This window comes from Pogonomyrmex barbatus, unplaced genomic scaffold (genome assembly GCF_055798465.1).
Source record: "Pogonomyrmex barbatus isolate J1 unplaced genomic scaffold, ASM5579846v1 scaffold4, whole genome shotgun sequence".
Classification (NCBI taxonomy): Eukaryota; Metazoa; Arthropoda; class Insecta; order Hymenoptera; family Formicidae; genus Pogonomyrmex; species Pogonomyrmex barbatus.
The window spans coordinates 2,655,474-2,677,573 of record NW_028297138.1 but is presented as its reverse complement, the minus strand read 5'-3'; the positions used below and the strand labels follow the sequence as shown (position 1 = coordinate 2,677,573).

The following is a 22,100-nucleotide window of genomic DNA, read 5'->3' as shown; positions in this document are numbered from 1 at the left end:
ATGTGAAAATCGCGGTTGGATCACTACAGTCCAACGGACAAGCGGAGCGGATGAATCAAATACCCCATGCATAGACATGTTTCTCCCTTGCATAACGTGTAAGGCATGAAAGAATGGACCAATCAGAATCCTTCATTTTCATTTCGTCGAAGTGAGAAATGATTATACGCTTACTGTTGATGCTTAGATCTTTTTTGTTAGGTTTTGTCTTTATTTTGCAAATAAAATGTTATAAAAATCGTCTTTATTTTGCAAATAAAATGTTATAAAAATTTTTTATTGTAATTAAATTTGTCAGACATTAGTCGTATATTTTATGTTGTAAAAAAGATAAAAAAAAAGAAGATATGAGCAAATAGCATATCTCCTAACGGAAAGTGGGGATCAAACTCCAGCTTTTCGCACAGAAAAGCTCATACATTGTACTACAAAGTTCTACCAACGTAGAACTTCGTTGATCATCGTTTCGATTCTGATATTTTTATCATATACATGATTGAAATAGTTAACAAAACGTGCAACAGACATATTTGCGAAGAAGAATTATACTTTATTGTATTATTACACACACAATTTATTATTTATTATAATTTATTCTCTTTTTTACTGTCGTACATCAAATTTCAGATAAATTTATTTCTCGAAATCAACCGCTTTAATATAGGACCGATGCGAGGCGCACACACACACACACACACACACACACACACACACACACACACCTTCTAAAATTACATATATAAATCTAATATGTAGTGTGTGTGTGTGTGTGTGTGTGTGTGTGTGTGTGTGTGTAGTAGAAGAATATGCAATGTTATCGCAAAATCTAATAAAATTATATACATGTTTATACTAGATATCGTAGACAACTAGTCAATAGCAATAGTACAAATAGTTCCATGTCTTTGTATAGCAAAGAGTCGCTTCACTACATATGTGCAATATATACATGTTCTCTTTGAGAAAAATATATGTAGTGTCCTTCGTATCCTGGCCTATATAAGGATATTGGACATAGCGAACGTCGTGAAAAATGACTACTGCATTGACAATACATGTATACAATATACATGTGTTTTCATTTATTTAATAAAATGATAAGGTAAAAATTAATATGAGTAAATGGAATTAGTCATGTCGATGATATAGACTTTTTAAATTGTCGATCGTTACCGACATTTCTTTAATTCCGTTTAGATGGCATTAACGGACGGTCGTCGGAGTTCGTCCTTCGCTTTAGAATCCCTTTAAGTGTTTTATACTTATGGTCCCTGCGATTAGTTTTAATTTATCCGCTATTTCGGTTGAGAGACCAAACCTCGTCAGGACGATTGATTCGTAATACGCGCGATTTGCGCTGTCGATTGTATCGATATTGCTGTTCGATAATCGAGACTTGCGAAATAGAGATGGAGAAAAGAAGAACCTCATAAAACAATAATAAAGAAAACTTATTATAATTAGAAATATAGAACGACTTTAAAATCAAACAGACATACAAAAACTTGGCGTGCTCGGGTCGCATTAAAATACGCACATACACATTTACTGTATTAAATTATACTCTTACCGTATAACATTAACTTATTTTCTTGCATTATGTATTTCTTAATAGTAATATATGTGTATATATATATATATATATATTTATGCTACTGTGATCAAATATAAACGAGATTTTTAAATTTAAACTGCGCGGGTTCATCGATTCTGACAAATATTTTTTTGATTAAGTTGGTAGTACTGTCTTTGACAGATCTGTGTGAAATTTCATGTCATTCTCTTCATTTGTTTTATAGTGTTTTATAGTGTTTTATAGTATAGTGTTTTATAGTGAACGCTCGTTTTTGTGAATATCCAAAAGTATTTTTTTCGATTTTTACGATGTGTGATTCTGTTGGGCAAAGAAATTGTATTTTATTTGCGGAATGAAATTTCTGCTACTGAAACGTTCAGAATGTTGCAGAAGGCTTTTGGTGACCAGGCTTTATCAAGATCAAGAGTATTTGACTGGTATAAAATGTTAAAAGATGGTCAAGAAAGCGTAGAAAACGAACCACATCAAAGACGACCAAAAACATCAACTGATGAACAACACGTGAAGCAAATCAAGGATTTGGTGCTCCAAAATCGTCGATTGACAATTAGAGAACTTGCCGATACTGTAAACATTTCATTTGGATCAGTTTAGACCATTTTGAAAGACCATTTGTGCTTGAGAAGAGTCAAATCTCGTTTGGTTCCAAAAACACTCAATTTTTTGGAAAAACAACATCGCGTTGAAGTGTATGAAACAATGATTTTTGACTACCAGGACAAGATGAAACGCATGATAACTGGAGATGAGACTTGGATCTATGCGTACGACCCAGAAATAACCGACCAATCGAGCGAATATCGTGCAAAAGGTGAGGCAAGACCAAAAAGATCGCGCCAAAGTCGCTCAAAAATCAAGTTTTGTTAACAGTTTTCTTCGATTATCGTGGTGTGATGCATTATGAATTCCTTCCGCCGGACCAAACTGTCAACAAGGAATATTATTTGAGTGTTATGCGTCGTTTGCGTGAAGCTATTCACCTCAAGAGGCCAGATTTATGGGCAGACAACTCATGGTTTTTGCACCACGATAATACGCCATCTCACACTGCATTGGTTTTTCGTGACCATTTCGCCAAAAACTCGATATCGTTCCACAACCACCGTAATCGCCTGATTTAGCACCGTGTGACTTCTGGCTATTCAGTAAACTCAAAAGACCGCTCCGGGGACACCGTTTTGAATCGATTGAGGAGATACAAGCCGAAACGAAGAAGGTATTGAAGGCCATTCCGGAAGAAGAGTTTTCAGAGTGTTTCGAGGATTGGAAAAAGCGTTGACATAAGTGTATTGCATCGGGAGGGGATTATTTTGAAGGCGACGAATTTGATTTTTAAGAATAAATAAAGATTTTTCACTCTATAACAAAAATCTCGTTTATATTTGATCACAGTAATATATATATATATATATATATATATATTACTATTGTAACGGAACGCATCCGTCCGCTCCGTTCCTCCTCCGATTTTCCCCCGACCGACAATCCGTCGGGGATCGCCGAACAACAGGCGGAGTGCGGCAGTGGCCGCAAGAGGCAATTATGCCTCTTTTTTAATCATTGTCAATTCGCGAACTCTGAAGCGTCGGAGCAAAATACATCTATTTTCGTGGTATTCCCCCCGCACCGCGCCACACATCGCGCCAACAAGCGCTAACGCACTCCGCACCGCATCACGCGCCGTACCATCGAGCGTGAATGCGTCCCGCGCCGCACCGACGCCGCGCCTCGCAAGCGAGCGAGCATCCCGCACCGCGCCACGACCGCGTCTACAAGCGCGTGACCATTCCCGCACCGCGCCGTTACCTTCCAACCGAATTCCTTCCCTACCCTTAACCATCCCCCGCTCCTATTCCTTCTAATCCCCAAAAAACCAATTATACCCGATCCTTTTTTCCGCTCCTGGGGAGAGGGATGCTAACCCCGAGATCGACCAATCCGACCGATCCGATCGAAAATACCAAGGTCGATGATCTCGGGTATAAAAAGGCATCGCTCTTCACAGGAACTCACTTTTCGTTGACTCCTGTTCCTAGCTCGTTTTCCGAGAGCCCGTCTCAAGGAAGCGAGCAGCCGAAACCGGCAGCAAGCCTGAGTTTTGTTGGGGCCCTCCCCAACGCGCCAAGTTCGCTTGGCCTGGCCGAAAGCCGTCTCCGTATCTCGCACGGCAAGCCGAGAGTTGCTGGGATCTCCCCAGCGCGTCGAGTTCGTTCGATTCCGCTGTTCCCGAGATTTCTCCGCCGGGCATCGGGGTTCTCCCCGATACCACCTCTCCGAGCACCAGGGTACGTCCTGGTCGGCCGAGTACACTCGGCACCGCCACTTTCTTCTCCGCACACAGCTGGGGCCCTCCCCGGCTGGCCGAGTTCACTCGACATTCACCAAGACAGACGAGGGGCTGACCCCCGTCAGCCGAGCCCTCTCGGCCGGGAACGGACACACCCATTCTCCGATCTAAACGATCTGACGACCTCGCGAATATCTACCCTCGCGACAACACCCGCGACACGCGTGCACGTTTTAAATCACCGCTGATTTAAAGGTCCGCGACGAACACGTGCGACACCGCCGCCGCCGCGCGCGCCCCGCGCCATCGAACTTCGCACCGCGATCAGTATCGCGCCGACCGCCAGAGCGATATCTCATTTTGTATCCAAACACTATCCGCGCGCCGTCTCGCCCGTCCATGGCCACGAACATTGACGCGAAGATTCGGTGCATTTCATCGCACCACTGTTAGTCGAATAAATCATTGTTATTTCTTGTAATTATCGTCTAACAACTCGATAACCAACTTTCTGTCTCCAACATCCTCGCTTCCCCTCCTGGTAACCGACTGACCGCTCTCCGCGCGGGAAAGCGAGACCGTTTTAGAATTTAGAAAACTGTCTATTCACCTATGACACAATGATTGAAAGTAGTTTTATGCGACTCGGGCGCGCCAAGTTTTTATATGTCTGTTTGATTTTAAGATCTCTCTATATTTTTAATAATATATATTATTATTAATATGTATTATTATCTAAATATATCGCTTTATTTAAAATATATAACAGAATGCGTGACAGAATAGTACAATTATATATATCGTGCAATATTGAGACTGTTTTGGAATTCTAATAGTTATTAATTAGAAAATATATGTTCAGTGTTTAATACATTTAATGAAACATTATTGTTATATGAAGCATCAAATTCTTTATAGATATAATTATTAGGTCTCATTTTTCGAAACTTTGAAATATAATAATTTATATAACTTGGCGCCAATTATTGATATCAAATCTTTTATACAAATGGTATACATGGTATTATTTAAGAAATATATCACTTAGATTGGACATATTATTTAATTATTTGAATTAAGTTAGGTGATGCAATTTCATGATATCATTATTTTTTAAAAAGAATTAGAATTACTGTCATTTGAGTTAGAATAAGAAGACTTTAATGGGAATATAAAAATACGTGAATAAAGATCACATGGGTTTTATTTTTTAAAAGCAGTTGTATATTGAACTTTTGAGATAACGTAATTATAACTATAACTTAGAGCCACTTTTTGATATCAAATCTTTTATACAAATAATATATATTATTATAGCTGAATATTATATATTATTTGAACATCAGTAAAATGATGTAATTTTGTAATATAATATTTGGATCTTTGGTGCAAAGATATATACTTGAGTTTTTACATACACACTGCGCGTAAACTTGTAATAATCTTTCACATACACACTGCGCGTACGCTTGGCGACTTTTTTACTTTTTTATAAAAAGTAAGTTTGTTGTGATATCATTTATTTTGTTGTGTTAAGCATTTTATAAACAATATATATATTTTCATTTTTTGCTACATGATTACATTATAACATGATGATAAATTCTGTACAACTGTATATGTCGGTGCTACATAAAGAAAAATGGAGAAATTGTAAAAGCTTCTGCAAATAAAAATAAGGTATAAATAAAATTAAATATTGACAGACATTATAAAAGACGATACAATTCTTTACTATAAAATTATGATTGCCCTTAATAAATTTATTATATATAATATAACTTATGCAATGAAATATAAGCAAATTTAGTTTGAAGTAAACTTTTGTACAAAAATTATTTATGAAAATTTGAAAATATATTATGTAAAATTTGCATCTATATTTTCATATTATGCTGCTTATTACATATTTTTATTTAAATTTTCTTGTAAAAATAATATATAAATATCTTTAGCACCTCTGGGCCATTGCTTTTTCTTAACTTGTGCATCATCAATTTCAATCCAAGATTTTCCTTCTCTACACATACTTGTGTAATCACCTTTCTCAATATCTATACCATGATGAAATATAGCATTTATTACTTTATACTGCTGTTATGCTATTAATATTTTAGTTATGTTTTTATTTGATATATAAATTAAATTTCTGTGATATCTTTATTAATTTATTTTCCTCTAATGAAAAAATAATTAAACAAATATCAAGTATTTCTTTTGTCGATGTTAATTCATTTTTAAATAGTATATTATTTTTTCCATAACATTCACATAATTTGTTATATAACTGACACCAATATGAATATATATGTATTTAATAAATCATTCAGACTGTAACTCTTTTTATTTAAATTTTTAATAAAAATAGAAAGAAATAAATTATTATCAATGATAACTTTTATATAACCACAGGATTTGCATCGATTAGTAAAAGTAATTTGATGCTGTATTAGATTTTTGAGATAATCATATTTTGTACAAAGAGCAATAAGAAATTCGAATGCATCTTGTTTAATGGGAGTCGAAAAATATTCTTCTATAAAGATTTTCGTATATCATAAGTACTCAAATTATTCATTCCATGTCATATTGATGCCCAAATAAATTTAAAATATCTTATACTTTAACTTATCATAATTAAATAAATGCTTTCTGATAACATTTATATGCAATAAACATTATAAAACGGCATTTGCATAGCAGGAAAACTTATCTATATTTTGAAAACCATGCAAAACCCAATCAATATTTTGTGAGTCTTTTTCATTTGATTCTTGAACGGAAATAATCATTTTTGACAATATCCATGGAACATTTTTAGCTTTACGATAATGGTCTTTTGAAATAATGATCGTTTGCATACTCAAATCAACTTAGGCATTACACAAGTTGTATTCATTATTTTATTTTATTATTATTATTATTAATATATATTTATTTAAATATTAAAATTCGTGTCTCGCTCACTCTTTCGCTGTCTCGCTCGCTCTCGTATCGCTCTTCCGTTGTCTCGCTTGCTCTTTCACTGTCTTGCTCGCTCTCATATGCGTACATCACTCCGAAAGATTGATTGCTAGCGCCGCTGTAGTGGCGAAAATTGCAACCGTAGCGCATACAGACGGCGACGATGATAATAATGACAACAATAATAATAATAACGACGACGTTTCTTTGAAGTAAATTTCTAGAATCGGACTTTGAATTGTAATATCTCCGCTCACAGGACACGTAAAAAAAAATTCAAAACACTTTTATTATATAATTTAAATCCAAGCTATCGATTGCGCCTATTCAGAACTTGATTGGTTCAACCGTTATTGAAATCCGATAATCTTGATACTTAGCAACTCGCAGGCTCGCGTAAAGAGACACGGCCGATCTCGCGCTCGTAAAGCGCTGACACTTACACTCGGCGACGAGCCACGACCGTATCTCTCGATATTATTGTACTCTTCGATAATATCATCAGCAAAAAATTCGTCTTCGGGATGTTATCGATGTTATTTTGTACAAAAATATTATTTGCACTTATTTAATTTTCTATTGACTTAACTAAATTACCTTTGTGGGTGGATTAATAAGACATTCAACTTCTGGACATTGTATATTGCTTATGGATATATCCACACAAATGATGGAAGCAATCCCGCACGTAATATGTATCTCAAAAAAAGTCGGACCATTCTTGCGGTAGGATTAGGATTAAATCCACTTCGTTGCCTTAATTTTGAAAATAAATGTTCTACAGAATCTTGATTGCACAATCCTATCACAAGTTCAAACATTTCATATTCTATTTTTAATATATAATATGTATTCAAAATAGTTTGTATCAAGCAAAATCCGTTTAAATATGGAATTTTTAATATTTGGTTAGACGACATTGACCATCTCGAGCACCATGTAACAAATTCTCTTAACAAATTTTCAATGTCACGATTTTTATCAGATAATAATCGTTTTCCACCAATTTTTATATTATTACTGTATGAATTACAAGCGTCAATAACGTTATTCATGCATTGTAAAATTTGCCATCGCTTCCCATGTAATAGTTTGCAATTCTTTGCATAGCCCGCTGTTCTTATTGCTGCTGCAAACTTATTACTAAATAATTGAAATGCTCTTTTGACGTTCATTGCTTCAAAAATGATAGGATAAATATGCGCTTCTGTAATGTGAGATAATAAATTTGATCCTCCTTGTGCAGCATTATCAATAAATCATGTTATTTCGTAATCATTGTATCATTTGCATTTATTTAATTTTCTATTGACTTAATTATCTTTGTGGGTGGATTAATAAGACACTCGACTTCTGGACATTGTACATTGTGTATTGATACTGTTATGTCCGCGTGAGTCTTCAGCGGCCGAGTGAAGTCGAGCCACCGTATGGAGAAAAAGCGAAGCGTTCTTCGGGGGCAACGGAATGTTTGTTTATGTGATTGTTCTACGCGGTGACTTGCGGCGTACGGACGTATGTCCGCTGAATTTCTGTAATTGTTCCGATTTTAATAAAGTCTTTGTATTTTGTAAAGAAGTATTGTTCTTTGCCGAGCTTCGTTTCCTTCGGGTTGCGCGTGTGCGCGGTGAGTGCGCGAAAGAGTGCGTAGAGATCGTCGCAGGCATAACATTTTTTGGGGGTTCATCCGGGATACCATGGCAATATTTTGACGGCAATAGTAAATAGCAATGGCTTCAACAACTAATTTGAGGAAAAGGCCTCATCAGGAGTCGCCGGAAGCGGCGACATTGGCGTCGACTTTGCCGAGGGTGTCATTGAGTAAGTACGTCTGCTAAGGGAGGAATCATCGCGCAGAGAAATTAAATTCGCAGCGCAACTATGACAGCACGATGAGAAAATTCAACAGCTTAAAAAAGCAATACAGATAAGTCCTTCCATTAATAGAGTCGCGGAAAATATCACGCGCGGACACGCGGAGATTGGCTATAAGTTAAAACTCAATTTTTATGACGGGGGAGTTCTGTTGCAAGAGTTTCTTTTCGCAATTCGAGTTAATTGCATGGGTGAATCATTGGAATGATGCCACGAAAGCCGTCGCGTAGCTTCATATTTGAGGAAAAAGGTGCGTTCGGTTCTTGAGGGAATACGCGAGGAAGAGAATTTCGATTTCGCGGAATTGAGAGTCAGACTAGAATTGCATTTCGACGAGGTGCATTTGTCTCAGACATATTACTCTTTATTTACGAATAGGAAACAAAAATTTGGTGAGGATCTGACAACGTTCGGTTCTGAAATCGAAACGCTATCGCGATTAGCATATCCGAAGTATACACACGCGATTCGGAATAAAATTGCTTGCGCGAAGTTCGTTTCTGCGTTGACTAGAGGTTATATAAAAAAGACTCTCCAACTCGCTGAGAGCAGCTATCGAGAGAGCAAAAATAATTGATATTGCGGGAAGAAAATTTTAATAATAGTAGAGATAAACGTGATTTCGGCGGAGAAACGGGTCGAGCTACGACTGAATATCAGCGCTAGTGCCAGGTCAGACGAAAATTGTTTTATTCTTTCCACTTATGTAAAAAATTTTGTTTTCTGTTAATTCGCATTTGTGCAGTTTTAAGTTAAAGAAAATACTTTTACGTTTACTTTCCTTTCGACACGGAATGATTGTCGGACGCGCAAACATTTTTCGAATTTGTACTACTCTTTCTTCCGCAGGTAACTTTGTAATTTTCTCCTGCAGTTTTGAAAATTTGAAATCACAAAACTCTGGCATCATTTGATATTCTTCATGCCGTCTTCCAATGGTCCTGCCTGTCGTAAGCGGTGCAATGCAGAAGCTGAATAATAAAATTATGATTATGTGATAGGGTCAGTTTGATTGAGTGATTGCGAGTGTATGTTGAATATGCGCTGTATCGCAAGTGTGATTGTGCGGATTGTGATAGATATTTGTGTGAAGATTTACGGTTCGAGCACAACAGAATTACCAAAATTATGTTTATTTATGCCTTTTAAAATATTTACAATATTTACAAAGTCCGAACCACTCGTGCGTTATGTGTGATTTTTTAATGCGATGGAGAATAAAAGAAATATTTCAAAAGAATAAAAGTATGTGTGTATTTACAAAGCAAGTGGTTGGGTGTGCGTGAGAGTGTTTGTGAATGTCTGCCGTATGTGTAAATTCTATCTCTCGAATTGGTTGATAATGCGACAGATCCTGGATGGTCGTATTTCGCGTCTCTATCCGTCTGCTGCAGTCGTTAAGTCCTTTCCTTCTCGTCGTCTCTTGACCCTCGTCGTCCTTGAATTGTTTTTTGATTCTCTTAGAGTCTATCGCGATAGGGCACGGGCGGCTAAGGCCCGGGTTGCCCAAATCAAGCTAGATGCCTTTCACGACGCCGATGGCGAGATCCGTTTCCGCCTTTGTGGCGCTGAGACTCTGCGGAACTTTCCGATATCGTCGGTGTAGGTGGTTCTATCGGAAAGACCCGAGTGTCGCGGAGAGATGGTTTCGGGAGGTCAAGTGGGATGAGTCGCTACTCGGGTGTGGCTTCGCGGCAAAAATTGAGGGATTTCCCCGGCATCGGGGGTTTGTCGGAAAATCTCTCGCAAAGATATGTACGAAATTCCGCCGCTTCGTCGGAAGAGGATGATGGTGAAACTGGCGGCGGAGAAGGAGTTCCCGAAGAGATCCCGGATGAGTTTCCTTTTGACCCTCGCGTCGAAAAGGTGTACTCTGGAAGAGGAATGGCGACGTGTTTCAGTCGACCTGAAGGAGGCGACCTTTCGGTCAACGAGGAAGCGACCTTGCGGCCGACGAGGAAGCGACCTTACGGTCGACGAAGAGGCGACTTTGCAGTCGAAGGAGGCCGACCTTTCGGTTGGCGAGGAGGAGGAAGCGATTTTTCAGTCGTCGGACAAAAAACCTTTTCTCTAGTTTTGCCAGCACAGAGAGCTCAATATTGAGTATCGAATCGGCGAATGTTTATCTAGATATACGTACATACGTACATACGTTTGGTAATTCTAATTACGAGAAAGTTATTTCTTCCTGCGTCGCGTCGCGGATCGCGATCCTAATTGTTTTGGCTCGCGACAAGTGCGTGGCACGCGGTGCGTGACTCCCGCGAGTCGCCATAAAATAATTGCTGCGAAAGATTTTTCTCTTCTTGAGAATATGGTGCTTTTGGTTCATGAAGTTAAATTAATAATTGCCTTAACAACAAGATGTAAATCTATCAAATTTTTTAGAATTCTTTTGTTGCTCTTTTTTGTTATTTTTTTACATACTTTTCGAGTGACGCAAACGACATTTTAGTAGTTTTATTATACTACGCAAATGATCAATTTCTTTCTTTAAAAGATCAATGATTGTTATTTGAGAAATATGATTTTTTACTTGCATTACATGTATGTATTATTGTATTACTAACAGGTGCCGTGTCACACGTATTAAATTTATCATTTATCGGAAATTCTAGATGAACCCATTCCATTATTTTCCTCTTCCTCCAAAATATCGAAATTTGATCGTGATGGATGATACGTTTTAACAGATTAATTGTTGAAATTTACAGATGCTAATTCTAAATTATTTTCATTATTTTCTATATCTATGCCTGCCAGTATGTCTGTAAAAGTAATATTTTGCCTGCTTTGTCTCGTACCTGAATGTCTTATTTCCAATTCCTGTTGTAAATAGTCATTAAATTTGATGGGAATAGCATCTCATTTTAATTTTTTCTTGTCTTTTCCCTTGAAGGAACTTGGACTGAAGTGATTTGCACATAGACCACGTAACGACGTAAGGAATTGGCCGACCATATTTCCAATGCAATATTTTCTGAAAATTATGAGACAAGATATTAATTTTTAAATTTTATAATTTATTTTTAATTAAGTCTTTATAATACCTTATTATTTAATTGTTCTTTTTGTTCTTTCGAAAGCAAATAAAAATTAATTCAAAGAGTAATTACACAAATTCAGAAAAAAAGGCACGAGAAAAGTAGAAAACAAAGAATGATTAGTGCAAAAAATTAATTTTTCTATTCTTTCATATATCTATCTTTATATTTAATAAATATCTACAACTTTCCTTAAATAAATTTCCAGCACTTTATATTACAAATAGAATAAAGAACTTATCGCTGTTGCGTATCCATTGACATCTTGCATCAGTAACTACAGGAAATCTAAATATTGTAGATGTGCTCTTGTTGAATATCTCTCATTACGACAGTTTGTATGCATTTATTATAAACGGTTTCCATACAGCTTCCATACTTATTGTTATTATTTTTGCTTTAAATGTATATAACACAAAAAAGAAATACAAACAAATAAAAGAAACTAAAAAGAAAATAAAAGAAACTGAAATTAATAAATGCAACCAAAAGCCGATTTGTTACACTACTGGAGAAATAAACAAAAAAAACTGAAATAAATTAGTGCAGCCGAAAACTGATTTATTGCATTACTGGAGAAACAAAAAAACAAAAAAACTGAAATAAATTAGTGCAACAAAAAACTAATTTATTGCATTGTTTGATAAATAAAAAAAAACGAATTAGTTAGCAATCGAAAACTGATTTATTGCACTACTGGAGAAATAAACAAAAAAAAATTGAAATAAATTAATGCAGCCAAAAACTGATTTATTGCACTACTGGAGAAATAAACAAAAAAAAAACTGAAATAAATTAGTGCAACCGAAAACTGATTTGTTGCACGAAGAGAAGTATTACTATACTAATACAATACAAAAAAGAATAAAAATAATTGTAATAAAAAAATGAATTTGATACACAATTTAAAGAATTAATATAGTCTAGGAAAGAAAGAAGGTACACTGTCAACGAAGTATAGTGTCGAACTGTCTTGTTTAATGCGCCAGCCGGTTTACGTGAGCTTCATCGTTAACATTCTCGCGCTGTTTTGTTTTTGTTATTGTCTATAGCTTAAGTCCGTTCAGAAAAAAAACATTAAAAACAGGGCGCACACAGTAACAATGCAAGACGCAATATAAGCGCTCTATCTTTCGGTCATATTCCATGATTAGTCGCAAACGCAAACATGTGAGATCAAAACAGCATAATAAATACAGTTATAAATATTATCTCGTATAAAAATCTTTTTATATAGGATTTATACATAATTATATATCCTTATTCTTATATTACATATTTCTTATTTTTATATTATTATACATTTTGTGTTTTTTCAATTAAAAAAAAGGAAGCACGATGGCAACAAGAGCGGAATCGACAACGACAACGGTAGCCACAGTGCCGATGACGGTGGCCACGGTGCCGACGACGGTGGCCACGGGGGGTGACAGCATTGATAGCAATGTCGACGACGATGACGATGGCTGACATTATAACAATAACTGTAACTCTCAACTATGTATATATATATATATATATATATATATATATATATATATATTTTTATAATCTAATAAATATATAATAATAATAAAATGGACAATAATTATAAAGATATTAATTATACAATTGATTACAATTTATGTATATAAAATTAGAAAATAAATTTATGTTTTATTTCAGAGAAGAGATTTACAAAATATTATTTTTGCAACATTTGCGGGAGCTAGAAGAGGAAGAAGAACAGGAATAGAAAGAGGAAGAGGAAGAGGAGAAAGATCCAAAGGAAGGTACAAGAGTAGAAACAAAGAAAGAGGCAGAGGTAAAAGAAAGCCAAATAGCCTTGTCAGAGAGAATAACATATATAATTTTTATATAACTAATTTTTATAACTAATTTTTATAACTTTTATAGCTTTTATAACTTTTATAACTTTTATAACAAAAAGCTTAAAACAATTTTTTTATACAAAAATAAAGATATAAAAAAAAAATTATACTGGTAATCATTATAATACCTTGTTCGAGCCTTGTCCGTATTATTTTTCTCGCGGAGAGAATACTTTTGCAAATATAAACATTTGACCGGGACCTGAAAATAATTTTATCGGACCATCAAAATTATTATTATACAGGACACTTAAACATGAGAATAATAGTGCAAACATTTTTCATCTTCTGACTATCAATGTGCAATTTTGAACGTCGTATACAGTAATTTTGAAGGCTCAACGAAATTATTTTCAAATCTATCTGGTCAAATTCATCAAATTTTTAGATTTGCCAGCAAAAGTGTTCTCTTTGCGTACTGTTATTAATTGCGCGTGCGCGCGCGCGCGCGCGCGCGCGTGTGTGTGTGTGTGTGTGTGTGTGTGTGTGTGTGTGTGTGTGTGTGTGTGTATGTGTATGAATATTACAGAAGTTGAAAAGTTCCGCACATGAGTGTTTATAAGGAAGTTTTGTGTATCGTTTGCCCAAAGATCGTGGTTTGATGGCAGCATGCGTGACTCGTTTTCGCGAGATTGCTGGTTCGAGCCTCGATTATTTTTTTTTTTTCAAATTCGAACGCAATCTGTACATATAATAATTATAATAATAATATATGGATTTAAACACCATGTCCTTCTTTTTATTAAAAATGTATATTATATATTAACATAAATAGTATTTTTAATATAACAATTTCAAAAATGAATTTTTAGAAAGCCAAAAAAGGACAAATGCATACTTTTAATGAAAAATAAGACAAAATGAATGTATGATATATTATTATTACAATTATTTTATGTATAAATTGCATCGTAATTTAAAAAAAATTTATTTATCGAGACTCGAACCAGCGATTTCATGAGTGCGAGTCGCGCACGTTGCCGCTAAACCACGAGATCTTTGATAAAACATTTCACAAAACTTACTCATAAAGATTCAGAACTTTTTATTTTAATTTTTTAATAATCCCAATTTTCATGTTAAATTGCTTGTAAATGAGAAAATAATAACACTAAGGCATCTGTATTATTCTTTTAATCTTTATTTTATTATTATTATTTATCGTTATATGTATAACATTAAATACGCGCAAATATTATCTATAATTCATACTCATGCATGTGCATATGTTTATAGCATTAGTGAATATACATTAATAAAAATAAGTGGGTGTTTCTTCCAACCTTCTGTCTCTTAACGATACAATCGTCGCTTTAGCTCGCATGATGTTTACTGTCGCGATTGCCACAAGATTAACAATAGCTGGTAGTGAGACAAGAACGGATAGACATTGATCGTCCCTCTTTATCTAACTAACTGTCTCTCACTCCTGCATATAGCACGGAACAAAATCACAAAATCGTGAACGTAGCACGAATGAGAACTACGCAATTGTGAATGTTACTTACAGGATCATGGACATTGGCTACGTAGCCCAATGTCTACGTTTTTTGGACATAGAGGCGCTTCAAAATAAAGTTACAGCTAAATCGCGGACATGTCCGCTCTCAGGCTTCTCTTTGATATGGCTGCAATGTCTGTCACGAGATGTCACTATTAATCTTATCGACCTAACGGATACCGTTGTGACTTTACGCGAGTCGGCGAGATGCGAGCATCCGAAATTACCGAATCTCAATAACGGCTAAACCGATCAAGTTCTAAGTAGGCTTGATTGATAACTTGAGTTCGATTTGCATAATAAAAGTATTTTTATTTTTTTGCTACGTGTCCTACAAGCAGAGATATTGCTACGCAAAGTCCGATTTGGAAATTTTTATTTTAAGAAACGTCGTCGTCATTATCATCATTCTTATTATTATCGTCGTCGTTTTTGTACGGCTGCAACTTTATCACGAGATGTCATTATCAACAATATTATCGACTCAGCGGATTTATTAGACTGATAAATCAGAATCAATTCGCTGGGGGTCCTGACCCTGACTTATCGACTTGATTTATTCGCAAGGTCGATAATTGTTGATGTAAACAAGGTAGTGTCTCGGGTATCAATATAATTAATAAATATGCGTGTGTAATAAATACGCGTGCATCGAAAAGGACGCGTTAGCAGTATATTTAAAAATTGCTTACTATTGTTGTATAGTATGCTTACTCTTTTTCTGCATGTTTGATTGATGGCCAATGATGTTGACGTTCGCGGCGAGTTTGACAGTTCGCGATAATTTGTTTCGGAGTGTAACTCAAGTTTGTGCATATTATTTTGCAGTTTGTTTGTGCATATTATGTTGCAGTAAGTTTTATTTTTCATTTTATTGTCCTTTACGTACGCATTTGTGCTTTTCTGCAGAAATGAAAGCTACAAATGTTCAAATACTATGGTCTGTACAGATTGTTGTGCAATTCTTAATCATATTATGATATATTTGTTTAAACAGTATATCAAAATTATTTCCTTGTAATAATTAAATTCTGATCTTCATGTATATATACTATTAAAAATTGATATAATTCTGACATATTTTAGGATCTATATATAAACAGGTAACAATCTAATAATCCAATCTATATCTTTATCAAGATACATATTAATGTATCATTACACATTACTATCATATATTAAGTGTTTGTTAAAATTTAATTTAATTTAAATAATTTAACAAAAAGATATCATCAAATCCAAACAAAAAGATATATTTAATTATTATTAACAAAACAGAATGATCTTAATGAAACATATTAATAAAAGTATAAGAAAAAAAGTATAAGAAATATATATTTTAAATATTAATAAGACTGAATTATCTTTTCGATGAAAATGTATTAATATAAGTATAGAAAAACATATTGTTTGTATTTGTACCAAAATTACATGTATCATACATTTTCAGGATTATCAGAAAAAAAAATTATAAAGCAACATCTTGAAATACTTTAACAAATCTTAAGTAAAATATATTAATTAATAAACTTAACGAATGGATTGAATTTAACGAATTGATTGAATTTAATGAGTGGATTTAACTTAACAGATTGAAATTTAATGAAACAAGATTGCAAAAAATTTACTTACAAGAAAAAGAAATAGATAAGAAAGTTATAATATATGTCCTAATTTATTTTGATTTAAATTTAAATTGTAACATCTTTTTCTCTTTACGCAAAATTTATTAATAATTAGAAAAAACATAAATGATGAAATAAGAAGGGAGTGTGCGTCACGGCGGGGCTCGACCACGAACCAGTCGTGAAAACTCGTAATTATTTTGCGAAAAAATACCACCTCAGCCAGGAATCGAACCTGGATCTCCTGCTTACCGGGCAGGCATCTTATCCTTTCGACTACCGAGGCATGTGATGATATTTATCGCAAATAACATGTTTAGAATAACACGTCAACAATACAATGATACATATATATATATATATATATATATATATATATATATTACAATATACATATATACATGTATTCTTTCGAATCTCTACGACCGGTACTTCAGAGAGATGATGGTCCTATTCTCTCGAGGGATGCAGGTCGGACTGCAGCGGCGACACCCTCCAACGCCATTGGCAAATATACAAATAATCCTCCTGGAGCACGACAGGAGAGATTGCATCAAGCATGGCTCGAGCCCCCGAATAAGAAGGGAGGGTGTGCGTCACGGCGGGGGCCGACCACGAACCAGTCGTGAAAACTCGTAATTATTTTGCGAAAAAATACCTTAAAAGAACTACCAATGATAATGGCTTAATGATTATTATTTACACAAACGTTTTTAATTCTCTTGGAATAATTAAATTCTGATTTTTATATACACATGCTATTAAAATGAAAATAATAAATTGAAATAATTCTGACATACTTTAGGATCAATATGGGTAAAATCAAATAGGTAAAAATCTAATAACTTTGTATTACTTCTTATCTATATTTTTTGAAGATACATATTAATGTACATATTATTTCATATATTATGTATTTGTTAAAATTTTATTTAATTTAAATAATTTAATTAAATGATATATTTAATTATTATTATTAATAAAACAAAATAATGTTAATGAAACGTATTAATAAAAGTATATAAAAACATATCGTATCATATAACATATCATATAAAAACTTGTACCAAAATTATATGTATCATACATTTTCAGGATTATCAGAAAAAAAAATTGTAAAGCTGCGTAAACTTGTAAGAGAAAAAGATGTTAAAATATTTAAAGGAATCAAAATAAATTAGGACACATATTATAACTTTCTTACTTATTTCTTTTTCTTGTAAGTAAATGTTTTTCAATCTCGTTTCATTAAGTTTCAATCCGTTAAGTCCAGTCGTTAAATTCAGTTTATTAATAAATATTTTTTTATAATTCTTATATATTTTACGATCTAGATATATATTTTTATTTATATTGTCATATATAAATTAGTTATTTGTTAAAATTTTATTTAATAATATTTAAGCAGGTAAAGCTTTAATAAATTTTTATTCTGTATTTTTATCTAGATATATATTTTCATTTATACTGCAATATATTAGTTATTTGTTAATTATGTAATAATATTGCTTTCGAGTGTAATTCTTATATATTTTAAGATCAATATGTAAGCGGATAAAAATTTAATAAATTTTTTATTATCAAATCTATATATTTTATTTAATAATATTGCCTTCGAATTTTTAATTCTTATATATGTTTTAAGATCGATATGTAAGCAGGTAAAAATTAATAATAAATTTTTATTATTTTAGATTTATATTTTTATCTTGAGATATATATATATATATATATATATATATATATATATTTTTTTTATTTATACTGCCATATATACTTGTTAAAATTTTGTAATATTGCTTTCAAATTTTCAATTATTATATATTATAATAATTATATATTATAATATATAGTAAGATCAATATGTAAGCAGGTAAAAATTTAATAAAAATTTTTATTATTTCAGATTCATATATATTACATATTACTTATTTGTTAAAATTTTATTTAATTATATTGTTTTTGAGTTTTTAATACAGTTAATAATTTATTTGAATAATTTATTAAAAGGACATTAATAAAAGTATAAGAAATCAGGAGAGGATAGTGTCATGGGTATCAAGATAATAAAAAAATACATTATACTATTAAAGATTTTATATATTTATATATTACATTACATATTTATACAGGATTTACATATTATTTATACAGGATACAACGTATCATCACAGGATACAATATTATCGCCATAATGTTGATGATATATAATACATAATACATAATATTTGTTATAATATATGTTGTTTAATGTATTGTTAAATTATAAACAACTTTTTTACCACCACCGCCGCGTTCGCTTCCGCGTCCTCTGCCGCGTCCTCTGCCGCGTCCTCTATCGCTGTGTGGACTTTTTTGTCATCTTCTTGCTGTAACAAATTAAATAAAATTATCAATAATTAAAAGATACGGTAATAATGATATATTAAAAGATATGAATACATTAAAAGATACGATAATAATAATGAGATTTGGCTGCCCGTTAAATAAAAAAAAATTATATATATATTTAAATAATTATTATTATACAGATACACTAGTGAAATTAAGTGAAAAGATGTATATTTACGTTTTTCGGCCGGCGATAATGTCGTCTCCTGTGACGGTACGAGTTGTAACGGCTGCGCGGATGATGGTTGTGCAGGTTGTGCAAGTTTTGCAGATTATGCAGGTTATGCAGGTTGTGCAAGTTGTGCAGGTTGTGCAAATTGTGCAGGTTGTGCATTCTCTTTTTCTAAGAGTTGCCGCTGCAGATTGACTATCTCAGCTTTCAGCTGGACAATGATACTTTGCTCATCTATTTCCATTATACTGAAAAAATATTTAAAAAAAGATATTAATAAATTAAAAAATTTTAATATGTATTATTAATTATATTTTAATATTAATTGTACTTATGCGTCTTCTTGAAATTCGTCCATTTGTCCAGAGAGCATGATAATGTCTTGGGCGTACATACGTAAAATATGTATTACATAGTATTATTTTGATGATATTAACGATGATAGCGGCAAACGACGCTAATACGACCACGGTTTCGTTCATTATGAATGCACGGTTCACGGTTTATATAGTCGTATTAATGTAATTAGATCGTATTAGTAATATTTTCAAAAGTCTTTAAGGCCGATATTCATAGTCAAATTTTATATTTCTCCTTTTTAATGGTGGTAGCACATATTGATTGCGTTCAGCAGAAAAAGTATAAATCTTTGATATGATTGATATGATTGATTTTTGCTTTTAGTTCCTCATGAATCTAAATGTATAAATCAATCGTATTGAGAAATTTTACATTGAAAAATTTTACAATAGTTGCAAAATTTATACAATCAGAAATATGTATATAAACAGATATGGAGCATTTATTAAAGTAATGCTCTTTGGGTGGTAAGCAATTTTAAACTTTTCTTATTTTTGCGCACAATGGCGCTTCGAACGGCCTATTTTCATTATGCTTATTGGTCGAAAAATCACATGATTGATGCGATTGGTTAGCGCGAGCTAACCACCACGTGAACTAAATGCAATAAGCCTATAGGTTAATGGAGAAACTGTGAGTGATAGGGATTGTAATAAAGAATAAAAGTATGTATTTTGCGTAGTATTTGTGTATACGTTCTTACAAAAAGAAAAACATGTATTATATTTTCATTTTTATAAATATTGTAGAGTAATCAGTTTATATCATTGTAAGAAACTGAGAAATTGATTACATCATTTCTAGGTTCGAATCTAAAATCTAAGTTCATGGGAAATTAGGTTCTCTATTTACTAGGTAAAAGGTAAAAGGAAAAAGGTAAAAAAATTTTTAATATATTTGTACTAATTTCATTTACGTATTTTATTAACATTGACAATTAAATAGTAAAACAATAATAACAGTATAAACAATTAAACAGTAAAAGCAATAGCAAAACAGTAATAAGTAATTAGCGAATAAATCATAGTCAGAAACTTAAGGCAATAACAGCAGTAGCAAATCCATAACATTGATTTACTTACTGCTTAATAAATTATACATGAAGATTAATGTTACCGTAATATTATAAAATATCAGTCAAAACATTGAACTGTCAAAGATGTCGAATAAAGTGCATCATAAGCAATTGGTAAGTTTTTTATGCTTGTGTTGATAAATTTAGAAAAAAATTAATATTATAATTGATAATTTAAAAAAAATAGATCAATATTTTTTATAATTCTTATACATTTTTTACGATCTAGATATATATTTTCATTTATACTGCCATATATAAATTAGTTATCTGTTAAAATTTTATTTAAGCAGGTATTTAAGCAATAATATTTAAGCAGGTAAAGATTTAATAAATTGTTATTCTGTATTTTTATCTAGATATCTATTTTCATTTATATTGTCATATATTACTTAATTGTTAATTATGTAATAATATTGCTTTTGAATGTTTAATTCTTATATATTTTAAGATCAATATGTAAGCGAGTAAAAATTTAATAAATTTTTTTATTATCAAATCTATATGATTAAATATGTAAATATGTAGTAAATAGTATATTAAATATGTAAAATTAAAACAAGTTTAAAAATGTGTGTTTGTTATTTATCCAATTTTAATGTAGTTATACATAACAAATAAAAGTAAATAAATAAATAATAAATAATATTAATAGCAATTAATAATATATTAATAATAATAATTATTATTATAAATAATAATAAATTAATTGAGTGCTATATTTATTTATTTACAGGAATTGTTCAAAATGGCCACCATGGCATTCAATATATTAGATGTACAAAAAAGTTTTGAGCTTTTTTTTGTAAAATTCAATCTTTATTAAAAACAAACAAAAAAATATTAATCGGCGAAATATTCCCCGTTTGCATCAACGACTTTTTGCCATCTTTCGGGTAGCTTACAAATTCCTTGACGATAGAAGCTCATCAGCTTCGAAGCGATAAAGTCATCAATGCATCTTCAAATCTCACGAAATGTGTATCAGTCAAATGATGCTGCAGCGACCGGAATAGGTAATAATCGGAAGGCGCCATGTCTGGGCTATACGCTGCGTGCGGGAGAAGTTCCCAGCCTAACGCAAAGATATGATCCTGAGTCGCTTTTGCAACATGTGGTCGAGCATTGTCATGAAGCAAGATCACTTTACGACGTCCTTGGCCAGTAAATGACCTCTTTTCTTCTAATGCATCGCTCAAATTGGTCAATTGTTGTTGGTAGCGGTCTGCCGTGATTGTTTCACCCGGTTGTAACAACTCGTAATACAACACACCTTTCCAATCCCACCAGATACAGAGCAAAACCTTCTTGGCGTGGATATTGGGTTTTGGCGTCGAT

At 32.8% G+C, this 22,100-nt stretch overlaps 2 long non-coding RNA genes across 2 annotated transcripts in view; both read right to left on the bottom strand.

The window, feature by feature from the left end:
• Positions 1-22,100, bottom strand: part of LOC148935647 (uncharacterized) — a 78,459-nt gene that overhangs the window by 20,734 nt on the left and 35,625 nt on the right. The window contains exon 2 of the long non-coding RNA XR_016140244.1: positions 11,528-11,703. This is a non-coding gene — a long non-coding RNA (uncharacterized LOC148935647). The remainder of the gene's footprint in view (positions 1-11,527; positions 11,704-22,100) is intronic.
• On the bottom strand, positions 18,844-19,569 carry LOC148935650 (uncharacterized). Its single transcript, XR_016140237.1, has 2 exons — positions 19,334-19,569; positions 18,844-19,133 (listed from the first exon to the last, which is right to left on the bottom strand). It is a non-coding gene; the product is annotated as an uncharacterized LOC148935650 (long non-coding RNA).